General features: G+C 43.6%; 1 protein-coding gene and 1 pseudogene across 1 annotated transcript in view; both read left to right on the top strand.

Moving 5' to 3' along the window:
* LOC126235466 (protein Wnt-10b-like) overlaps positions 1 to 26043 on the top strand; it is a 676160-nt gene that overhangs the window by 400671 nt on the left and 249446 nt on the right. The window lies entirely within an intron of this gene.
* Positions 22838 to 22955, top strand: LOC126238420 (5S ribosomal RNA; annotated as a pseudogene).

A 26043-nucleotide genomic window follows, 5' to 3' on the forward strand; every position in this document is an offset into this window, starting at 1 on the left:
GTTCGACTCCTGCCTCGGGCATGTATGTGTGTGATGTCCTTAGGTTAGTTAGGTTTAAGTAGTTCAAGTCTAGGGTACTGATGACCTCCGATGTTAAGTCCCATAGTGCTATAAGCCATTTTTTTTAAACGCGTATATACCCGTATATTTTTAAACCATGACTCCTGTTCGATCTATGTCACTTCATCATAAGTTACTAGTGTGAGGTAACTGTATTGACGGGTCAGCCTCCTCATAAGGTTTCGTTACAGCGTTGTACTGCATCACATACTGAAGATTAAAAAAAATGGTTCAAATGGCTCTGAGCAGTATGGGAGTTAACATCTAAGGTCATCAGTCCCCTAGAACTTATAACTACTTGTACCTAACTAACCTAAGGAGAGCACACAACACCCAGTCATCACGAGGCAGAGAAAATCCCTGACCCCGCCGGGAATCGAACCCGGGAACCCGGGCATGGGAAGCGAGAACGATTCCGCACGACCAAGAGCTGCGGACTACTGAAGATCCTTTGAACAATAACAGTAATCGGAAAAGAGGTCAGGCCACATCCCTCTATAAAAAAGGGTGTCAGCAGCGATCCACAAAGCTACTGTCCAATCACACGGACGCCAATCTGTTCTGGAATCCTAGAACATATTCTTAGCGGAAACATAATGAGGTATCTCGGACAGAATCACTTTCTCCATGCCAGCCGTCATGATTTCGAAAACATAGATCCTGCAAAACCGAACTTACACTTCATTCACATTACTTCCTAGAAGTTATAGATCACTAAAACCTGGGAGACGGAGTATTTCTTAACTTCCGGAAACCATTTGACTTAGAACCATGTTTATTAACAGAAATATGATTACTACGGGTATTAAACAGAATTTTTGACTAGATTGAAGATTTATTAGTAGACAGAACGTAGCATTTATCCTGGACGGACAGTGAGTCGTGTGGAAGTGTGTTGGAGTCCTTGCTGTTGATTATGTACACTAACGATGTAGCAGAAAATATTAATAGTGAGTGACCTCGGACTTCTCGCGGATGATAACGTTATTTATAACGAAGTACTGTCTGAAATCCCGCAGCGTTCTCGCTTCCCGCGGACGTGGTCCCGGGTTCGATTCCGGGCGGGGTCAGGGATTTTTCCCTCCGTCGAGATGACTGGGTTTTGTGTTGTCTTCATCAACGTCATTCATCCCTATTACGTCGGAGGAAGGCAATAGTAAAACACCTCGGCTGGGACATTGCCTAGTCGGCGGTGCGGGTCTCCCGCACCGTCCCCTACGCTCCTCGGAGTTTGGGACCTCATTATCATCACTGTCTGAAAAACGTATCTTTGTAAGATTTCAAAGTGATGCAAAGACTGGCAACTTTTTTTTAAATATACAGAAATGTAAAAGTCGTACAACTCACAAAACGCAAAAACGTTATATTGTATGATTACAGTATCAATGAGCTGATACAAACACTGGAATACAACAATTTATTGGAACATGTAATATAAATGATCACACAGGCTCAGTCGTAGGTAGGAGACATCGATTCGTTGGCAGGAAACTGGCAAAATGCAACCTTATAATGTTGCTCAAGTGTGTGGCACTCTATACGAAATAGGATTGACGTGGAATATTGAACGGATATAAATGGGGGCGACACGAATGGTTACAGGTTTGTGTGTTATGGGAAAAGTCACCGGGATGTTGACAACCCTGAAATTGCAGACCCTTGAAGATGGACACAAATTTTCACACGGACGCCTACTTACAAAAATTCAAGAACCAATGTTAAGTGAATAACCTAGAGCTGGCCTGCAGCCTTCGAACTAGTACCACAGAAAGGAGTGTGAAAGCAAATTTGTACTAATTACAGCATTCACGGACATACTTAAGAAGTCATTCTTCCCGCGCTTCATTGATGTAGATATAGACGCGCTTACAGTTGCCACTCATCACTAGAGGCGATCTTTCCCCATACATCGATCGTCCAGATGCAGTGTTTTTATGGTAGTGACTGGTCTGTAGTGACTGTCTCTGCAACCCATGATGCAGCGATAATAGCGTACGTGAGTGGCACACTACATCTCGCTGCTCAAAGCGACGAGTAATTCTTTAATATTCTGCCATGTACTGTACATATGGTTTCGATGTGTGCACCTATGTGTAGTTTGAAGGCTGTTCTCATTTTAGAAGAACGTCATGATTCACTGCCAAGAGCTGATGATGAAATGTCTTTATTGAACAACCACTTTCAGTTCACGAACCCTCATCAGGTTCCTGCATATCAACCGAAAGAATATGTCAAGAGAATCACAAGATCAAACTGTCGCTATCTTGCTAACTGATGTAGATGTTAACAAAAAAACTCACATAGTAACATGCCACACACGCACATAAAAACATTTACAACATGATTCTAGGCGATGTAAAATCAATGTCGTCGTGTTATGGAATACTTGTATTCGTCACTGGAAATAAAAAAAAAATGGTTCAAATGGCTTTGAGCACTATGGGACTCAACTTCTGAGATCATTAGTCCCCTAGAACTTAGAACTAGTTAAACCTAACTAACCTAAGGACATCACACACATCCATGCCCGAGGCAGGATTCGAACCTGCGACCGTAGCGGTCACGTGGTTCCAGACTGAAGTGCCTAGAACCGCACGGCCACTTCCGCCGGCCTGGAAATAAAAGTACAACACATAGAATAACGTAACCGACTATGACAAGCCATACCATGAGAAACACAAATAGATTGCATTTATACAAAGTTACCTATTGTCACAACAATAATGTAAATTACATTAAATTACAGCCTCCAGTTGCATAAGCAAAGAAACTTTACCTAGGTTTCGGCTTTAATAATGTAGCCTTCTTCAGAAATGTCACGATATAAGATTAAATTAAAACTTGCCAGATATTGGCTTTGTCAAACTTAAAATGTTAGTACTACGGCACATAGTCGTAATACTGCGTCACTTCTAGTGATGTTTTGCCGTTAGGTCACACCAACGGCCCAGACAAGTGGGCCGCGGGCGCTGAGTCGTAACTGGGCGCGGTGGGCAGCGATGCAGCGAGCTTAGCTGGTGGTCGCGCGCATGCGCGTGCGGGGTAATACAAACTTAAAACCAGTAAATGTTAACTGAGATTATTATGGAAAATAGTTTATTACAATAGTTCGGACTATTAATGGCATTAGAACCCTAAGTTACTGAAATTACCGTTCCTTAAAAGGTAAAAGACGTGTAACAAGTGTACTGAACATAAGTAAAAATAAACATTGATAGATAACATTATTTGTTACAGCAGCTAAAAATGTTACTGGCAAATAATCCATAATAACTGAAGTTACAGTTCTACGAGAGGCAAATAACACTATATAGCGTAAGGGAACCTTTTAATAAGAAAAGGCCATAAGTTAAGGTTAAAAGTGCCTGAAATGTGCGGAACTTTGCTAAGAATTAACGCCAGTGAATGATAATAAGGTCAATTGTCTCATACAGGTTAGCGATTAGATATACACTATGTAATCAGCAATTAATATACAGGAAAACCAGTAAGCTGTATGTCATAATCAGTTAGTGACGTATGTAGAAGACATATAAAGTAATGGATTTATCGTATAATAGGTGCGTGCAACGCCACAAAACATTATGAAGACAGTATAGCCAGTGGAGTTATATGCAAACTGTATGAAGCTCTTGAATATACATACACCATTTGATGTGTAACAAACTGTGAAACACCACTAAACATAGGTTAGTGTATTAAATATGCAATGTATAATCGAGAAATACCCGAAGCCACTAATAAGAACAAAAAGGCTGTATGTAGTAGCCAGGTATTGGCATGTGTAATAAGCACTATACAGTATTAGATTTAACGGGTTAATAAGTAGTATATAGGGCTGTACCACGCCACAAGTCATCATAAAGGCAGTTATAAGAAGTCATGTTGTGTGCAATCTTTATTAAGCTCACAATTAGAGATGCATCATTTGACGTGTACCAAATTCTGAAACAGCATTAAACTTATAGAAAATAACAACGATTACGTGAAATGCATATGTAAACATAAAGATAACAGGGCAATGGCATCGGGCGACATAGAAAGTCTCGCATCATCATGGCAGACGAAGCAAGGGTTGAAATCCTTCGAAGAAGTTCACATTTTTCAACTACAATTGGTCATTAAGCATGTAGTCTTTATCGTAAAGAAGGTGTTTGACAAATTTGCATTTCTTCGAGTGTATCTAGCCTGCATCCTTTAGCTTCTTGGTTTAAGAGCTCTGTATTTATAAGTGGGTTAGGGGCATGGGCCATTTGGATTAGACGTTCTGCAAATGTCGAGCCACGGGTGCCATCTCCAATTTTTGTGGGTAAATGCTCTTTGTATCTGAAGAAGGCTACATTATTATAGCCGAAATCTAGGTAAAGTTTCTTTGCTTATGCAACTGGAGGCTAAAATTTAATATAATTACATTTTACAGTTGCTGACTCTGCTGTACCATGCTGAAAATATTCAAATAAAGTAAATTACATCGTCAGTCATAAAATGTGCCATATAACGCACTCATTCATGCAGTATAAAAAGCCAAAATTAACGAGACGAGCGGAAGCATTCTACGTACTGACGACTGCATATCTAATCGCGGTTTACCATCTGAACCAAAGATGATCTAGAGGTCTGGTACACATCGATAATTCCTTTACATTTCTGGTGACTAGTATATCATGACAGTGTATGTCGTGCCTCATATGTTAACGCGGAATGCCTCCGCTCGTAGATTCACGCTGAATGTCGATATAGCTTGAATAAGTGTGCAGTTTGTCACATTTTATGATTGACGGTATAATTTGTATTACTAAGTACTATGTGACAACAGGTAACTCTGTACAAATGCGATGTATCTGCTTTTCATGATATGGTTTTCATGGTAGATTACATTATTCTGCGTGTTGTACTTTTGTTTCCAGTGAATAATTCATAGAGTTTGTTATGTGACGTGATCAATTTTATATTGTCTAGTATCTATCATGTTATTAATGTTTTTATGTGAGTATGTGACATTTTATTGAGTGACTTGTTTTCGTTAAGTTGTACTTCTGTTAGCAGGATAGCGACAGTTTAAGTCTGTAATGCTCTTCATATGATTTTTGCGATTGATATAAAGGAACGTGATGAAAGTCCGTGAACCGAGACTGATTTTTCAATAAAGAAATTTTATCAGTAGCTCTTGGCGATAAGTCATAACGTTCTTCAAATATTTACAAGCCCTGGGGCACCACCAGTAGGGTGGCAATGCTATTACGAGCACAGTTTTGATATCGAATTGATATAGAAATTTATTAAATGCTCAATTAATTACCCCACACCCCCAGATGGCGTCATGGGTTTCCCTCAGAAAATAGAGCAAATGCATTGCATCTGTAGAGTAAATGACTGTAAGTGATTGGATGCATTCGAGTATAGTGCCATACTACATTGTCCAATTGACGTGCTGTTCTATCTTTTACACAAGAATAATATTCACGGAGAACTGTCTCCCTTGATCCAACAGAGATCTAGCACACAAAATAGCGGAACTGCAACTATCATGTACCATCATCGTGGATCTTTCAGAGAATAAAAGGAGATGTGATCGGCGCAGCAGGTAGCCTTGGTTTCTTGTCAGTACGGAGAATCTAGACAATGTTATTACGAAATATTGGTAATAGAATTTGCATCTAAGATTTTATGCTCTTTCGCAGGAGGAATTTTAATGTGCTCACATCCTCTACAGAACTGTTCTGCATAGAGTTTATCTCTATTTGCAGGACTGTAGCACTGTCGAAAATAACGTACACTTAGTTAAAATCAAACTTTGCGATTGGTAATATTCATGTTGAGCCTCTAAGTGTATATACACTCCTGGAAATTGAAATAAGAACACCGTGAATTCATTGTCCCAGGAAGGGGAAACTTTATTGACACATTCCTGGGGTCAGATACATCACATGATCACACTGACAGAACCACAGGCACATAGTCACAGGCAACAGAGCATGCACAATTTCGGCACTAGTACAGTGTATATCCACCTTTCGCAGCAATGCAGGCTGCTATTCTCCCACGGAGACGATCGTAGAGATGCTGGATGTAGTCCTGTGGAACGGCTTGCCATGCCATTTCCACCTGGCGCCTCAGTTGGACCAGCGTTCGTGCTGGACGTGCAGACCGCGTGAGACGACGCTTCATCCAGTCCCAAACATGCTCAATGGGGGACAGATCCGGAGATCTTGCTGGCCAGGGTAGTTGACTTACACCTTCTAGAGCACGTTGGGTGGCACGGGATACATGCGGACGTGCATTGTCCTGTTGGAACAGCAAGTTCCCTTGCCGGTCTAGGAATGGTAGAACGATGGGTTCGATGACGGTTTGGATGTACCGTGCACTATTCAGTGTCCCCTCGACGATCACCAGTGGTGTACGGCCAGTGTAGGAGATCGCTCCCCACACCATGATGCCGGGTGTTGGCCCTGTGTGCCTCGGTCGTATGCAGTCCTGATTGTGGCGCTCACCTGCACGGCGCCAAACACGCATACGACCATCATTGGCACCAAGGCAGAAGCGACTCTCATCGCTGAAGACGACACGTCTCCATTCGTCCCTCCATTCACGCCTGTCGCGACACCACTGGAGGCGGGCTGCACGATGTTGGGGCGTGAGCGGAAGACGGCCTAACGGTGTGCGGGACCGTAGCCCAGCTTCATGGAGACGGTTGCGAATGGTCCTCGCCGATACCCCAGGAGCAACAGTGTCCCTAATTTGCTGGGAAGTGGCGGTGCGGTCCCCTACGGCACTGCGTAGGATCCTACGGTCTTGGCGTGCATCCGTGCGTCGCTGCGGTCCGGTCCCAGGTCGACGGGCACGTGCACCTTCCGCCGACCACTGGCGACAACATCGATGTACTGTGGAGACCTCACGCCCCACGTGTTGAGCAATTCGGCGGTACGTCCACCCGGCCTCCCGCATGCCCACTATACGCCCTCGCTCAAAGTCCGTCAACTGCACATACGGTTCACGTCCACGCTGTCGCGGCATGCTACCAGTGTTAAAGTCTGCGATGGAGCTCCGTATACCACGGCAAACTGGCTGACACTGACGGCGGCGGTGCACAAATGCTGCGCAGCTAGCGCCATTCGACGGCCAACACCGCGGGTCCTGGTGTGTCCGCTGTGCCGTGCGTGTGATCATTGCTTGTACAGCCCTCTCGCAGTGTCCGGAGCAAGTATGGTGGGTCTGACACACCGGTGTCAATGTGTTCTGTTTTCCATTTCCAGGAGTGTATGTAGAGCTGCAAAGCGGCGTACGGTTGCCGCTCGAATGCATAACTTGATAACTGTTCGTCTATAAACTGTACTGCTGGGGAGATGCCCTCTATAGATAGGGATAAGGGAAACTCATACGGTACAGGACGCTAAATGCGGTCAACACAGTTTCAACTAACGAATAACGTATTACTAGGGTAAAATATCCAAAATCTACAGTTTTCAGATGTCCTCACAGGGTTGTTGGAATGATCAGAGCTGGAAGGTGTAAATAAAAGCAGCGATGCTTCCTGGCAGATTAAAACTGTGTGCCGGCCCGAGAGTTGAACTCGGGGCCTTTGCCTTTCGCGTACAAGTGCTCTACCCTGTGAGAACGGGTCGTGAGTCGTGCTTGGGTAGCTCAGATGGTGGAGCACCTGCCCGCGAAAGACAAAGGTGCCGAGTTCAAGTCTCGGTCCGGCACACAGTTTTAATCTGCCATGAAGTTTCATATCAGCGCACACTCCGCTGCAGAGTGAAAATCTCATTCTGGAAACATCCCCCAGGCTGTCGCTAAGCCATGTCTCCGCAATATCCTTTCTTCCAGGAGTGCTAGTTGTGCAAGATTCGCAGAAGAGCTTCTGTGAAGTTTGGAAGGTAGGAGACGAGGTACTGGCAGATTTGAAGCTGTGAGGACGGGTCGTGAGTCGTGCTTGGGTTGCTAAGATGGTAGAGCACTTGCCCGCGAAAGGCAAAGGTCCCGAGTTTGGGTCTCGGTCAGGCACAGTTTTAATCTGCCAGGATGTTACATATCAGCGCACACTCTGCTGCAAAGTGAAAATCTCATTCTAGAAGCAGCGAAGCTCATCTGGTAAGCAATATGGGCATATCTTTACAGGACAAATATCAGAGCAGTAACAGAAATCAACTCTGTACACATGTCATATTCCTGTTGCAAATCCCTGCACATTAGAGTGGAAATCAAGTGAACATGTAGAACTGTTTCTAGACTTTAAGTTTCCATCAAGTGCATCACTACTTGGGTCTGCTGACAAGCTCTCTGACGTAACAGTACAAGAATTGTTTCCAGACTTCGAGATTCCAATGTATCCATTATCTGCACCACTTTTTGAGCCTCATCGAGGTACGAAGTGAGCGTTATTATAATTTTCAAGATCGTGCTATCCAAAATGCATGCATTTAGATCATCGGGAATAGGGGAATTCTTAGGATTTTTCAGTAGGCTGATGTATAAGACACATAAATATCCTCACATAAAATCAAACAACGCATGGATAAGTGAGCAATATGACTATAGACATATGGAAAACTACCGAAAAATATGAATAATTACATAAAATCGATAAAAACCCAGGAAAACATGGTATAATTAGGACAAATTGATGGGAAGTATGTAAAATTGAGGTAAATTAGACGAAATATGTAAAATCGCGAAAACCTAGCAAAATTACGTAAATTGAGTGGGAATACATAAAATTAGAGAAAAGGTACCATGAAATGCGGGGAATTGAGGAGGGTTTGGGATACAAAAACTCTCAAGACCAAGAAAAACTTAAGAATTTTGCTCTGTCTGCACTCAGTTTTAATCCCCCTCAACTATGAACTACGTTTGTTTTTATAACACATACTTCAACAAATGTCATGTAAGTATTACACAAAAGGCCTATATTACAGCAAGCGAAACATATGTGTTCCAGACCAGGAAAGTGTTTTCACACATTCAGTCAAGAAGAGATATTACCGAATTAGGGTTGGTTCTCACAAGAAATGTTTTTTTCATAAGTATTAAGCAAATGAATCAGTGCATCTGACGGATTTAAGCCATTCCCTAGCGTGTTGTGGATGAGAGTGGACTGATGCCACATTACTGTGAGGAGTAGTACTCCAGAGATGTGGCGTTACGACGAAACTGCTATATTATCCTACACATGAGCTAAACTACCTAACATCAGACTATGACTTCTGTGTGCAAGAGAAAGGCTACCAGGGCCGTGGTGATGTGAATGTAAACGGCAGTAAGACTGTTACATCTCTTTAGGCTACCGATCATGGTGTTTACTTCAGCGTAAGAAGTCCCTGCTTCTTCATGTGCATCTTTGTGCAACAGGGCGTGGGTGGTAAGTCAATGTATCAAAGTATTTATGTAACAACACCACAGAAGGAAAGTTGCCTCTCACCATATAGCAGAGATGCTGAGTCGCGATAGGCACAATAAAAAGATTCACACAATTAAAGCTTTCGGCCATTAAGGCCTTTGTCAGCAGTAGACACACATACACACACGTACACACACACACACTCATATAAACGCAACTTGCACACACATCTGCAGCGTCAGAGAGCTGATATCACATTATGTGAGTGTGTGTGTATGTGTGTGTACTGCTGACAAAGGCCTTAATGGCCGAAAGCTTTAATTGTGTGAATCTTTTTATTGTGCCTATCGCGAGTCAGCATCTCTGCTATATGGCGAGTGGCGACTTTACTTCTCTGGTGTTGTTACATTCCATCCTGGATTTTCCATTGTTTAAAAGTATTTATGTAGTTTTTCCTCGCTCTGTTTCCTAGTGAGGAATGGCCACATCCGTCAGCTACTACTAATAAGCTCGACTCTCATGGGAAATGTGAATGAGGTTTCCGACTTAAAAAGAGACAGAACAGCAGTCTGACGACTTCATTCTAGTTGGTTTACAAGCAGTGTGAGCGGCGAATACCTTCGTAGTGAGGAACAGCTCACTCACTTCCTAGGACACCAGAATACTTTACAATCATTACTCTCTTGGCAGTACCTTCGTGGTACGGATCCAGACACTGGACTAGTACTTCAGAATTGATAGCACAGTCGATTTACGTAAAATGTTTCAAACTCCTTCCATCTGGAGCTTCATCACGTATAAACCACACGTTTGTTGAAACTTCCTGGCAGATTAAAACTGTGTGCCGGATCGAGACTCGAACTCGGGACCTTTGCATTTCGCGGAGAAGTGCTCTGCCAACTGAGCTACCCAAGCACGGCTCACGCCTCGTCCTCACAGCTTTACTTCTGCCAGTTGGTAGAGCACTTGCCCGCGAAAGGCAAAGGTCCCGAGTTCGAGTCTCGGTCCGGCACAGAGTTTTAATCTGCCAGGAAGTTTCATATCAGCGCACACTGCGCTGCAGAGTGAAAATCTCATTCTGGAAACATCCTCCAGGCTGTGGCTAAGCCATGTCTCTGCAATATCCTTTCTTTCAGGAGTGCTAGTTCTGCAAGGTTCTCAGGAGAGCTTCTGTAAAGTTTGGAAGGTAGGAGACGAGGTACTGGCAGAAGTAAAGCTGTGAGGACGGGGCGTGAGTCGTGCTTGGGTAGCTCAATTGGTAGAGCACTTGCTCGCGAAAGGCAAAGGTCCCGAGTTCGAGTCTCGGTCCGGCACACAGTTTTAATCTGCCAGGAAGTTTCATATCAGCGCACACTCCGCTGCAGCGTGAAAATCTCATTCTGGAAACATCCCCCAGGCTGTGGCTAAGCCATGTCTCTGCAATATCCTTTCTTTCAGGAGTGCTAGTTCTGCAAGGTTCGCAGGAGAGCTTCTGTAAAGTTTGGAAGGTAGGAGACGAGGTACTGGCAGAAGTAAAGCTGTGAGGACGGGGCGTGAGTCGTGCTTGGGTAGCTCAGTTGGTAGAGCACTTTCCCGCGAAAGGCAAAGGTCTCGAGTTCGAGTCTCGGTCCGGCACACAGTTTTAATCTGCCAGTTTGTTTCATATCAGCGCACACTCCGCTGCAGAGTGAAAATCTCATTCTGCACACGTTTCTTCTTAACCGTCCATTACATCATCACAACATTCTCATGCCTACTGTATACTGATAACGGGTATTAACCTCCTCGACATGCACGCATCTGCAGAGGCTTGTGGACTTGGATGGGTACCGTGAGTAAGACTGGTGCAGAATAGTCATCTATGAACAGCAGTTATGGATTCAGCTCGCTTTCGTGAGTCGTGGAATGTAGTGTGTATGGTATGCTCTTACTTCTAGTCAGCTGCACATCAAATCGCCGATTGCGCTGCTGGGAGGGTTGGTCAAGGACAGTGCGGGGAGATCTTTCAATGTTCGACTTCTTTATCCTATGAATACAAGAATACTCAGTGACTCTCATGCACATTGGGAAAGATGGTCAGTCGTAATCGTAAATTCCGCACTGTGGTCGATGTGCTAGAAAAATGTAGACAACCTACCTGCATCGGTATAGGACGCTGTATGATATACGTCCGTGTATATGACCAAATCGATATACTGCACAGTCATCTATCTACATTCGCAGTCTAGTACATGGTACTGGCAAAGTAATGGAGGGGTGGTTTAGCGATGATACAGAAATTGGGAAGCATTCTGCTGTGTCATTGGCTGGCGTTGAAATTACGGAAAAACTGGTAAAAGTGCCAAAATTGATCGTGCCATAAACTGCAGTACTTATTACGGTACATCACGTATCGACGGTGTCTTCCCATCTCATCCGTCCACTGAAATGGTGTTGATTACCACATAACGATTGACTGACATCACTTGCCTGAGATGGAGAGAGCCTTTGCGGAACACTGGATATCTGCTATTGGAGACGTTCCTCGATCCTGCAGACTCGTCCTATTTCCATATGCTGAAAAGCCCGCCACTATTTACTTTTCCATCTGCGCCACCAAGGACACATATCAATAGCACGACTGCAGAGACTTATCCCTTGCACGCTCCCCGTGAAACCCATATTCCCAACTGTTTACAATCTACATACGTAATGTACCTGCACGGTCGTCAGTGGTATCTGTTCTTTCGAGAGCAGTTACTATCTTCATATATAGTTAATGGCTACCCGGCCATTGACCTTCGTTTGTGCGAATGCGCACAGGTTGTCCGAACTCTTACGGGAATCGTCACCTTAGTGGGCGCGAGTAATGAGTGGATGGGCAAAAATCTATTAGGATCATTACGCATGTAGATTGTGGACAGTTGGGAATGTGGGTCTCACGGGAAGCGTGCAAGGGATAAGTCCCAGCAGTCGCCGTATTAAGCTGTGCCCTCGGTGGCTCAAACGCCGGCACGGTAGCTCAGCGTGTTCGGTTAGAGAGCTGGTTGGCCTCTGTAGTAAAAATCTGAGTGAGAGAATCAACAATGAACATTCACGGATGTCATGGGACGTCCGCAATGACCAAACACAACGATCAACAACAACAAAAAGAAAAGAAAAAGATGGATAGAGCGTCTACCACGTAAGCAGGAGATCCTGGGTTCGAGCCACGGTCGGGGCACACATTTTTAGGTGTCCCCAGAGAGGTATATCAACAACACCTGTCGGCGGCTGAGGGTTTCAATTAATTATCACAACTTTTTTTTCTTTTTCTTTTTCTTTTTTTTTTTTTTTTTTTTTTGTGCAATAAGAAACAACACCTCTTTTAATTTCTAATACCCCGCATGTGTTGTGAACAGTTCCGACTGGGGACGGTCAACATCGGAACAGTGATCACGTACATGCCTAATATGACGATGTAGTGGTCTTGTCCTCTTCAGGACGGAACACCTGGATATCTGCCACCTGTCGCTGTAACGCAAGAATCATCTACTGCGAGTGGCAGCCTGATGGATATGGTCTTCTTTCCTGCACAGGTGACAAACCTTTACACAGACACATAGGTCCCTGAAAGCGAGTTATGGAGCACTTATGGATGATGTAAGCATGGTGATGGTATTTGTTTTTCGATATATGGGAGGGGATATGCAGTAAAAGTACTATAAAATATTCTAGTAGAAGGAGTGGTAATGCAGATTAAAGTCTGGTGCAGAAGGTTCGTAGCTTTTTGTTTTTTACCTATTCTGGATGTTACAAAATAATGAAGGGACATGCCCTCGAATGTAATAAACAGCTGTAGAGATGCTGATCTGTATTTGTATTTCATGTATCTGAAAAGAATGTAGTACACTCGTGCATGACAGTTCGTAATTTGAACCCGTGGAATACTCTCAAACTATACCGATTTTGTTCATAAAACTAATAGAAAACGACTAGCTATGTTCCGGCGTAACGAAAAGCATGAGCACGAAGAAGAACAAAAGAGCAGAGAAGGCTGTGGGAGCACGTCAGCCAATAGCTCGCTGACTAGGACCGCGCCTCGACAGGAGCGGCCTCTACAAGAAGAGAATATAAGTGCGGCTCCAGCCAGCCTCGGCCGGACAGTACTAGACGGCACAGGTTTTGACCCGGCCTAGTAAAGAGCGCTACGATAGCAGTTATTAGTGATCCATATCCATTGCTCGTATGGACATTGTCTATAGCGAAAGACATTGACTGCTTGCATGTCGCCCATCGCTTGCGACACCGTTGTAAATTCAAAGTTAAGTATTGTGAATCTACTTTTTCTAATAAAAGCCATTAATGTGATTTGCTTGAGTTGTTGTATAGCTATCCGAGAAAGTAGTATCCTTTAGGCACACTATAAGTGATGAGTGGGCAGGACTCCACAATCTATTCTCATGGAATCATGACTGTCGTTACTATTGTCGTAACGATTGCGTTTTTAAAAATATGTATTACTGCAAGCCCTGTATTATTTCATACTTCATAACCTATAATTATGAAGTAGTCATCACATGTGTTATAGCTTGTTGTGGAATGTAGGTATGGTAGTGTCTTTGCCGACATGTGTGTAAATTGGGTGAAACAGGTTGTTTTGTGGTGTCTAAATTGCTTACGAAGTTAGAACACAAAAATCTGCTGCTATTGCGAATGATGGTCCGCTGGGTGTGGTCTTCTCCTTCAAGTATGGGTGACAGAAACTTTACACATAAGTCGGTAGTAGCGAGAGATGGAGCAAAAATGTCAGATGTCAGTATGCAGACGGTATTTGTTTTCGATGTATTAGAGGAATCTTATAGGGCTCTGCATTAGGTGATGCTGGGAGGTTCTGTTACAAGGCATGGTCTCTATTTGTTTTTATGTTTCATAATTGCCAGCACAATATAGCATCACACTGGTAAAACGGGACCTGCTACAGTGTACAAAACAACAACATCCACTTGAATTACAGCATTTTTTAATTTTTTGCCGAACGTAAAATGTTTTTTTTCCGACATGTGAACACACAACATGAGAGACTGTAATCTGTGATGTTATTTCATGTGTCTTAAATGTTTGTAATACACCTGTGAATGACAATTTATTTACTAACAGTGATTGGAATGCCAGGAACGCTTTCAAACTATGTAATTTTTTCCATCAAACTGAAAGAAATCGCTTACCATAAATGTTTTGTTAAACAGTGTTTTTATTTTGTCTTTGGAGTTTAAATTCTCACTTTTTCTTTACTCTGATGTAAGTTTCCAAATAACGAGGACATTTTACAGTGATCGATAATTTTCTAAGAGAAATAGTAGAAGCTTCTTCGATTTTAAACAGGATAGACATGCACAGGAGATGTGAGATGAGTTAAAATATCTGTCAAATGTATCACTAGAGAGCTCTGACCTCCGTAGTTTGCTCATCTGTAATCAGTAACAGTGCTGCAGCTTTTTTGTGTTATTTTTCGTATCATTGGATGTCACAGAATAAGGGGATGTAGAGAGAGAGGGATGCGAACTGTATCCTGCAGTCAAATGTAAAAGAATGACGTATAGATGCCGTTCTATGTTGATAAATAACTCGTCTGAAAAGAATGAAATGCCCTCGTGCACAACAGTTTATAATTTGAACCTGAGTAACGCTCTCAAACTGTACTGGTTTTGGTCACAAAACTAAAAGCAAACAGTCTGTGCCTATTTTTGTGTAAACAACACTGTTTTGCATAGTCAGCACAATTATGGTTTTCTTAATAGATGCTTGATTATAAGAGGTGCGTTAATGTTAACATTACATACAACTGTTACAATGAAATGTTTCTCACAGAATGGTAGGTGCCAGCAGAAGCAATCTCTCATAGCAGCTGCACTTTTATACAAACTACTTATGGTGAGGATAGCAATCATTTACATCGCGTTGTTTTTTGGCCCGCTGACGATCCGGACCACCTGCTCAGCTGGAGACATAGACACTCTGGCTACAGCTGCCCGAAGACTCTGCTCCTAGACACAACAGGGGCTACGGGCAGCAGAAACGGTGGCAGCTGCCTTTTCCCAACCAGCGGATGTTAGAAAAAGCTTTCAGGAGAATTCCTCAGATTTCTTTGTTGTTCCTGTGGGGGGGGGGGGGGGGGGAAGGAGTGGGCAGGGCAGTCTTGTCTTTTCGAGAAATACATTTGATGGCTTGCGGAAGCATCCTGTTCTTGAGTCTCTTGCCCGCCTGTGACTGATTTCCACAGGCTGGAGACAATAGAACACTGCCAAAAGATGGATCTTTTTTTGTAAAATGTGACAAGTTACACTACTGGACATTAAAATTGCTACACCAAGAAGAAATGCAGATGATAAACGGTTATTCATTGGGCGAATATATTATACTAGAACTGACATGTGATTACATTTTCACGTAATTTGGGTGCATAGATCCTGAGAAATCAGTACCCAGAACAACCACCTCTGACCGTAATAACGGCCTTGATACGACTGGGCATTGAGTCAAACAGAGCTTGGATGGCGTGTACAGGTACAGCTGCCCATGCAGCTTCGACACGATACCATAGTTCATCAAGAGTAGTGAGTGGCGTATTGTGACGAGCCAGTTTCACGGCCACCATTGACGAGACGTTTTCAATTGGTGAGAGATCTAGAGAATGTGCTGGCCAGGGTAGCACTCGAACATTTTCCGTATCCAGAAAGGCCCGTACAGGACCTGCAACATGCGGTAGTGCATTCTCCTGCTGAAATGTAGGGTTTCGCAGGGATCGAATGAAGGGTAGAGCCACGGGTCGTAACACATCTGAAATGTAACGTCCACTGTTCAAAGCGCCGTCAATGTGAACAAGGGGTGACCGAGACGTGAAACCAATGGCACCCCATGCCATCAGGCTGGGTGATACGCCAGTATGGCGATGACGAATACACGCTTCCAATGTGCGTTCACAGCGATGTCGCCAAACACGGATGCAACCACCATGATGCTGTAAACAGAACCTGGATTCGTTGAGTACACCATCGCAGGCGCTCCTGTCTGTGATGCAGCGTCAAGGGTAACCGCAGCCATGGTCGCCGAGCTGATAGTCCATGCTGCTGCAAACTTCGTCGAACTGTTCGTGCAGATGGTTGTTGTCTTGCAAACGTCCCGCTCTGTTGACTCAGGGATCGAGACGTGGCTGCACGATCCGTTACAGCCATGCGAATAAGATGGCTGTCATCTCGACTGCTAGTGATACGAGACCGTTGGGATCCAGCACGGCGTTCCGTATTACCCACCTTAACCCACCGATTCCATATTCTGCTAACAGTCATTGGATCTCGACCAAAGCGAGCAGCAATTTCGCGATACGATAAACCGCAATCGCGATAGGCTACAATCCGACCTTTATCAGAGTCGGAAACGTGATGGTACGCATTTCTCCCTCTTACATCACAACAACGTTTCTCCAGGCAACCCCGGTCAACGGCTGTTTGTGTATGAGAAATCGGTTGGAAACTTTCCTCATTTCAGCTCGTTGAAGGTGTCGCCACAGGTGCCAACCTTGTGTGAATGCTCTGAAAAGCTAATCATTTGCATATCACAGCATCTTCTTCCTGTCGGTTAAATTTCGCGTCTGTAGCACGTCATCTTCATGGTGTAGCAATTTTAATGGCCAGTAGTGTAGATCATTCCTCTATCCCTACCGACGGTGAGAAAAGGGAGGGATGAGAGGTGGTGGGGTGGAGGTAAGACTGGCCTAGGCTGGTTGGTCTACGGCTGCGCATCGAGGTGAACACACGTGCTGCTGGCGCCTCTCTCTCCTGGTTTGACCTCTTTGGGTCGGTTTTTGCAGTAGTTGTGTTATTACAATGATTTTTCCCAATCCCCAGAAACAGTGTTGCATTATGACCCTTTGTTTGTGAGTGCTGCTCTTTTCACGACAATTTCAATGTGTAATTAGAACAGTGAAGCGTTTTCCATCAGTTGCGGTAGTGGGTAGTGGCCTTCCTACACTTCAGTGATGGTTTGCTGCACTATCCCTTATTAGTATGAATCAATGTACAAGTTACACAGCAGCTGGAGGAAGCTGAGCTGTCAGGGACAGTGGAATACGACTAAGTTATCAAGATATAAAGAAAGTAGCATTTATTTGAATTTCTAGCACCTGGGCTGCAGGGTGATTGTCCAGCAATGCAGGCGTCTGTAGTGAACGTAAAAGTTAAACAGCGAGGTACACATGCAGCTGGTAAAGAGGGATGGGTGTGGGCCCAAGATATCATCTTCTGCACAATGGATACACAGGCAATTAATTCAGAAGCACGGACAGCTCCAGCACAAGCAATAGTCTCTATGGGTTGTGAAATGCACATTCAGCCCATCCCACTGCATCACCCTTATTTACTGAAAAGTATTCTCCCATGCTCATCCCTATAACCTCCTTCCATTCCATGTGTAGAAAGCTATAGATACAGTCCTCAGCTGTATGCTTACAGGTAATACGCTTATTAAACTCCTCTCTGTCCAACACCAACATCTCGTCACTTGAGGACATTTATCTCCAAATAAAGACAGTACCTTCCACTCTTGCCTTTTTCCCACCAGTTCACAAATGGAGCAGAGAGATTTATTTCAACTTGTACGTAAAGCGACCATCCTACGTAGAGTTACTATTAGATCACATCTGCTACTCGTTTCTAGTGGTACTGTGAAATTTTTTTCCCAGCAATCTAACACTAGTTTCTGAGTTGTATTGCGATTTTAGTCACCCCTTATGTAGCGCTATGCATATAGTTGTCTAATTAGGACTGATCTTTACGATTAATTACGTAATTAGGCTCGATTTTTACTTCAGCTTCCCATCCAAAATAAATAAGGACGCTAACCTAACCTCTCTCTCCTGCAGCCGGATAGAGACTGAGCGTTGCCCCACGTAGGGATGTGCACTTGGGCTTTCTGCCCAGAAGGATTGGGTTTCAAGACCCTGAAAGGTCACCTGCCATTTTGAATTTCACACCATTTCCATGGTGGGTGGTAGGATGGGACGTCAGCACAGCTGGCAACGAAACGTCAGGGAGAAGTATTTCTGCTATTGGACCACGGCCTCTTAGCCCGGAAGTTTTGATTACTAAAGAAATTCCTGTCATTTTAAAAATCCCACCATTCTTTTAATTTCACGCCAGAATTCGTAATTCCCACCAATATTCGAAATTACTGTCAAAATTCGATATTCCCGCCAGAATCGAAATTCCTGCCAATAGGGCAGATGGGTTGAGGTGGTAGTGGTGGGAGGGAGGGGGGGTACGGGAGGGGGAGGGTAGGGTGCGGGGACCCACGTGCCATCTGCAGAAAACCCATGACGTCATCTGGGAGGGGTGGGGGTAATTAATTGATCATTTAATTAATTTGCATATCAGTTTGACATCAAAGCTGTGCTCTTGTCGGCTTTGCCCTCCTACTACCATCTTCTCAAAAATGTTCTCATGTTTTTGTTGTTGATGCCGTTTTAAGACACCAATGTTAGATTCGTCTGATATCCTACAGCTTGTCGAACCCTGTTTTATTCAGAGATGACTGATGATGACCTTTCACCCTGCAGTTGACCCTAGCAAAGGTAGGTTTCCACGAATCGATGTATTTGTGAGCCACTATTTATACAGTGGCAGTGGAAAGTCCAGTGCTTGTTTGAAATTATAACAGAGTCCTCTATTAACATCGCCGAATGATTTGTGCACGGCTGAAGGTGCTGAAACGTCGTACAATACGAGGTAGCCTAAGACAGTAAGCATTTCGCCTGACGACATCTCCGTCTCTTAGCATGCCGAAGTAATCTTTTAGGTGACCCGAAGGTAGAGTATCTCCTCAACCTTAAATACTGGTCTTTTTTTTTTCATCAGTGTACTGAGTAGGAGCACACTATAGGAGCTTTTTTGTTGGTTGCACAAAGTCTGTTGTTAATGGCAAACACACTAGAGGAGAGAAACGTTATTCTGTAAAGATAATGGACAACATACTATACGATGCCCACTGATGTAAGCACAGAATTTGATCTTTACTTCAAATGATGAAAATTTGTGTAACGTCTAGACTGAGCCATCATTTTTGCAGGACAGCATTTGAACCGCCGCCCTTCGGTAATATTGTAACACTATTACCAGCCACACAAACCTTACTTAAAAGATACGTTATCGTATGCAAGCCCCTAATGAGAACATAGGGCAGGGGTGCGGCAACACGTAACTCATAAGACATTAATAGCACAATTCCAAATGTACTGCATAACCAACTCTCTCATTCTCATACTGCAACGAGAACACGTGAGACTGGCCAATCAGCGGGCGCTGTCAGTTGTTCCTTATGTTTATTACATAAACAAGCTACAGTTTAATGAAATCGAACATAATATCTCGAGGGGATGCAGTGTTAAGACACTGAACTCAAATTCGCGAGGACGGCGCTTCCAATCCTCTCCTGCCACCCACTGCTTAACCCAGCCGGTTGAGTTAAAAGCCGGGATGTTTTCTTTGTAAAGGGCATGGCTTTTCCTTCACATCTCTCACCAGTCCGAGCTTGTGCTCTGTCTCTAATTATCTCGGCTTCGGAGGGGCGACAAACCCTTCTTCCCTTAAACTAGTGCTAGATATATGCGAGAATGGCATTTTCACGTATAGCAATGTAATGTTAATTACTTATTTTTAATAACATTAGTCACTTAATAAAGGAAGTCAAGACTATAGCCGCGCGTGATTAGCCGAGCGGTCAAGGGCGCTACAGTCATGGACTGTGCGGTTGGTCCCGGCGGAGGTTCGAATCCTCCCTTGGGCATGGGTGTGTGTGTTTGTCCTTAGGAAAATTTAGGTTAAGTAGGGACTGATGACCTTAGCAGTTAAATCCCATAAGATTTCACACACATATGAACATTTTTTGTCAAGACTATATAACCCTCATGTTCCTTTCAGAGGTAGCTGATGAAATAGTTTCACTTTGAGCTGACACACACAAACGCTCGTTTGATGAAAGATCCGTTCCTAACGACTCGAAAGTGGCACAGGTCACTCCAAGACTCAAGAAATGAGATAGAAGAATCCGCTTAATTATAGACCCATATCGTTGACAGCCATTTATATTGAGACTGTGGCTCTTATGATTCGTTCCAACATTAGAAACACCTTGAAGAAGACGACCTGCTGACACATAACTAGTACGGATTCAGAAAATGTGGTTCTTGTGAAAGACAACAGGTTTATTATTGTTCGTACTATGTATTGATTGATATCGACAGGAGATCTTAGCTTAATTTCACATGTCTAGATTTCCAGGAGACTCTTGACATTGTTCCTTAGAAGCAGCTTTTAATCAAATTGCTTGCCTATGGAGTGACGCTTCAGATGTGCGACTGGATTCGTGTTCTCCTGTCAGGAAGGTCCAAGTTCGTAGCAACTAAGTCATCTAGAGAAAACTAAATTATATCTAGGATTCTCCAAGGAAGTGTTATAGACTCTCTGCTTGCAGGTGGATTCAGTGATATATGTCAATATTGTCCGCATAATATATTAGTAGAAAGGAATTACAATAGTAAAATCATAATGCCAGATGCTGAAGTATTACTGCATGAACAGCGAAAAGTTAGTAATGGTGAACTTTTTTCCTTTCATTATTTTCTGGGTGATTTCAGCGACATACAGTTTCGACAAGATTTTATTTACTTGTAAGGTTTTTTCGAAGTCGCTAAGTGCTTTCATTCTCAAATACTGGATGAGTATAGTCTGGGTAATTTGCGCTCCGTGAGTTACGCTACCTCATGAAGTATACACAATTCCTTACTGTAAGACTTGTGTAACTGTATGAAACCTTTAACTAACGTTGTACTTATTAATGAGTAGATAGTGACAGCGTTTTAAATTTTTGCATTCGACCAGTAATAGCATGAAATACTAAAAATCAATGTTTTTCGGCTCTGGAAGGTGTTGTATAGCGACATGCAACTGTAACTGAGTGACCGGCTGACCGTTTTAGCCGTTAGTTAAATAGATGTGTGTCCTTCTGGTGGAGGTCCATGTAAATAACACAACTGCTCAAAAATGGTTCAAATGGCTCTGAGCACTATGGCACTTAACATCTATGGTCATCACTCCCCTAGAACTTAGAACTACTTAAACCTCACTAACCTAAGGACATCACACACAACACCCAGCCATCACGAGGCAGAGAAAATCCCTGACCTCGCCGGGAATCGAACCCGGGAACCCGGGCGTGGGAAGTGAGAACGCTACCGCACGACCACGAGATGCGGGCACACAACTGCTATCCTCTTTGTGACTGCCGTAAGTCCCTTGTTCGCATCGACATCCTTGAATGATATAAGCCTTTTTCTGACCCACAGTAGTTTTCAGTACAAAGTTTGGTTCGTACTTAACTTTTTATCCTGATCAAAAAGTTAATTTATGATGTATGAGAAGTATACATTGTTTATAAAACGTATAATATTCCTCTGACGTACATCAGTCACTAACATACCACAAATATATCAAAATCTGTAGCGACGGATTTTACAGTCGCCACTAGTAGTTGTATTAAACACATGCAGTTACATCCAGCAAAGAGAGGTTCTTGTAAACAACACAGCTGTAAATAGTAGTTATGACCTAGAGTAAGTACCCAGTGCACACACTGATACTGAAATTTCGGATTCGTAATATTGAAATGGTATATCAAATATTTATCACTAACACCAGCAAAAAGCCATTTTTTTTAAATATTAAGTATTAACTGTAAAAAAAGGATTGTGGGTTATAATGCCTTTTGTTATGATATTGGGATTCAGCACAATAAAAACCACAAAAAGAAGCAACTTATACTAAAAGCAATTCTTCAGCGTTGCTGTGTGTTATGCAAGATTGTTCTATTTGAACAAGGAGTCCGTGCCAGCGAAACGGAAGCTAGGCTCCAGCACTGTGGGAAAAGCGCATGATAGTCACCCAATGGACTCAAACGATCTTAATTTTATCCATTGCTGTCAGTTTTTCTTCCGTGACTGTATTATTTTCGTAAAATAGAGAACAAAATCCTTCAGTTACGAGTCGTGGCTTTATTTCAATGCACGATGCATTTGGAATCCTGGAGACTACGACAGTCTACATCAGTTTTTTTTCCGAACTGTGGTAAATTCTGGTCTGTTTCCATCAGTGGATACATGGGTTTGAAGTGCAATATGAGGGAACATGTTTATCTACATACGTATATACTTCTTATTCTACAGCACATTTATAAACACAAGTCGAAAGAAGTTAAAGTGCACAGAAATACTCGTAAAAATCACTGTTTGTGACTGAAAGCGGTTGTTCGTTATTTGAGAAAATTATGTGATGTCTGCTACGAGAAATGACAAATGTACGCTGCTCTGTTCTGTTATGCAAACTACATTGTAGTGGATGAATCAAGGTACCACAGAAATGGTCATCATATTTTGATAGCAGCATGTATTATTATGGCAACGGCCTTGCCGCAGTGGATACACCGGTTCCCGTCAGAACACCGAAGTTAAGCGCTGTCGGGCTTGGCCGGTACTTGGATGGGTGACCATTCGGACCGTCATGCGCTGTTGCCATTTTTCGGGGTGCCCTCAGCCTCGTAATGCCAACTGAGGAGCTACTCGACCGCACAGTAGCGGCTCCGGTCAAAGGAAAGCATCATAATGACTGGGAGAGTGGTGTGCTGACCACACGCCCTCCTATCCGGATCCTCAGTGAGGATGACACGGCGGTCGGATGGTACCGATGGTCCACTTGTGGCCTGAAGACGGAGTGAGTGATGTATTATTATATACAATGGGTCTTATACATGTGTCTGAAGTAAGTATATTCCTTAAGTCTATAAACTTTTCGATGTCTGCTATCTACATTGGTTCCTTAATTTGACGCAGCCCAATCATAAGTAAGAGAAAATGAGCCAAGCGGAGGTAACTAGGGGATTCAACAAACATTCCTTTTTCAGCTGCTCCAGTTCGTTTTAAGCAAAACGAAAGCACACAACGACTATCAGACACGTCCTTCCCCTTATTCTCCGGTGGAACGTAGTTTTGGGTGGATGGAAAATGGGAAATTACGGGCGACGGAGAGGCATGACGAAATAAACAAAACACGGGTGAGATGTGTAAAAAGGTGCGGGTAATGACGGGGCAGGGGCTGCAGCAGGTGCAGTAAAAACTGCCGCTGCTCGCGGAAGGGCCAGCTCAGGCTCCACCACCCTGAGTGTATAGCTGCAGCTGTCTTAGAACGATGCGCCGGCCGAACGTCCAGCGAGTGTCGCTGGGACACTTTCCCATGCTGCGCCTTGTGAGACAACTACTTCGGATGCTTCACATAGCTAGGGAAGAAAACAGTTTCAGTACTAGAGCCCTGCACGTGCGTGGTCTATCCACGTGGCCCGCACGTGCCTATTTTGTGCGAGTGAGAGCGCTGGTACGCTTCGTGAACGTTGGCGGAAGGTGCCGAGGATTTCCGACGCTGATGACAGCAGCGTGAGCGCATGTACACGCGGCTGGCACAACCGCGTTACCCACGCGGATTTCACGCGCCTGCACTCACTTGCACACAGGCTGCGAGTTTACAGTGTGCGCAAGCGCGATGCGCTTTGCTTAGCACCAGACTTCGGCAAAATTTATGCGAACGACAAATAACGAATACAAATATAAACTACTAACCGTTATCCGTGAATAACAAATATTATTTGAAACATTATTCACTTACTTGAATACAAAAAAAAAACTAGTTCATCATCTGTGAATAAAAAATGTTAAGGATAATAAATAAATCTGACATTCAGATTCATTTACAGCTCCAGGCCTTGTCATTTATTAAATGAATGTATTTTTCGTTTATTTTAAATTAGTGATCAGAACAACTCCTTTTTTGAAACGTCTCAACAGAAACTTTATTTGATTTACGGAAATTAACCGTTGTGACACTAACTAACATACGATCTACATATCAAATGCACTCGTGAATTCGTCTTTAATCATGATGTCAGTCTATGACTTTCGGCTCATAATCTTCTTCAGCAAAAACTGAGAACTCATCAATTCTGCTGTAGTTTTGGCAAATAATTCGCTGTGATTCCACTTTAACTCCACTTCTCAAATCACATTTCTAAGAAAAACTTATTTTTACCTCTTTTACTCTATTTCTTTGGGTATTATGCATCTGAAGTTTTTGTAGGCCTCCCTTTCTCATGGACAGCAAAAGAGTTTTTTAAATCGTGGGTACGACTTTGACGCAACTACTGTAGTTGGTACAGAAAGGTGCAAAACGTCTCACAATCCTCTCTTGACGTTTTCACGATACACAAGTTACAAGTAAGCAGCAATATTATAAACTTCTGAAATGGCTCTGAGCACTATGGGACTTAACATCTGAGGTCATCGGTCCCCTAGAACTTAGAACTACTTAAACCTATGTAACTTAAGTACATCACACACATCCATGCCCGAGGCAGGATTCGAACCTGCGACCATACAGTAGCGCGGTTCCGGACTGAAGCGCCTAGAACCGCTCGGCCACCGCCGCCGGTTCTTCTGAAATTTTTGAATCACATAGCTCTACGTAATAGCATAGATGGATGTTAGACCGAACAACTGTTCCATATTCTAATGGCATGCTCACTCAGAATTAATTCTAAAGCACTTTGGATGAATCTGGACGTCCAGCAAAATTCCTTAAACGGTTTAGGAGACTTTAGATTAAACGTCTTATGATGTTAACCGTTAGCAACTGCCGGTTGCGGTGGCCGAGCGGTTCTAGGCGCTTCATTCCGGAACCGCGCGACTGCAACGGTCGCAGGTTCGAATCCTGCCTCGGGCATGGATGTGTGTGATGTCTTTCGGTTGGTTAGGTTTAAGTAGTTCTAAGTTCTAGGGGACTGATGACCTCAGATGTTAGGTCCCGTAGTGCTAAGAGCCATTTGAGCCGTTAGGAACCACCGAGTTATTTCTTGGTTCACTCATTTTGTAGCACAATATCACGGACTGCGTAATTAAACTAAGGAGATACGAATATCTGATAGTGTCAGCAATCTAAGAAAGGTGTTTACGTTTGAGAGTTTTTGTCAGCTGCATTCTCATCGTTGATAGCTTACATAGAGCTCTTGAGCCATGTTAGAAGTGAGAGGGAGAGACGTATTGCCAGGTGCAGAGACAGAGGAAGAGGGCCAGTCGATAGTGTAACAGGGCTATGACGCACTGGGAAGGACGTCTGCGCTGTGACAGCCAGCTGGCACCGCGCGGTCGGCTTTATTAAAGCGGTTTCGTAGAGAACATACGCTATATGATCAAAAGTATCCGGACACCGGGCTAAAAATTGCTTACAAGTTCGTGGCGCCCTCCATCGGTAATGCTGGAGTTCAGTATGGTGTTGGGAAACCCTTAGACTTGATGACAGCTTCCACTCTCACAGGCATACGTTCAATCAGATGCTGAAAGGTTTCTTGGGAAATAGCAGCCCATTCTTCACGGAGTGCTGCACTGAGGAGAGGTATCGTTGTCGGTCGGTGAGGCCTGGTACTAAGTCGGCATGCCAAAACATGCAAAATGTGTTCTACAGGATTCAGGTCAGGACTCTGTGCAGGGGAAGCAAGAAGGTGCTTAAAACATCAATGTAGGCCTGTGCTGTGAAGTGCCATGCAAATCAACAAGGGGTGTA

The sequence above is a fragment of the Schistocerca nitens genome, chromosome 2, assembly GCF_023898315.1.
Source record: "Schistocerca nitens isolate TAMUIC-IGC-003100 chromosome 2, iqSchNite1.1, whole genome shotgun sequence".
Classification (NCBI taxonomy): domain Eukaryota; kingdom Metazoa; phylum Arthropoda; class Insecta; order Orthoptera; family Acrididae; genus Schistocerca; species Schistocerca nitens.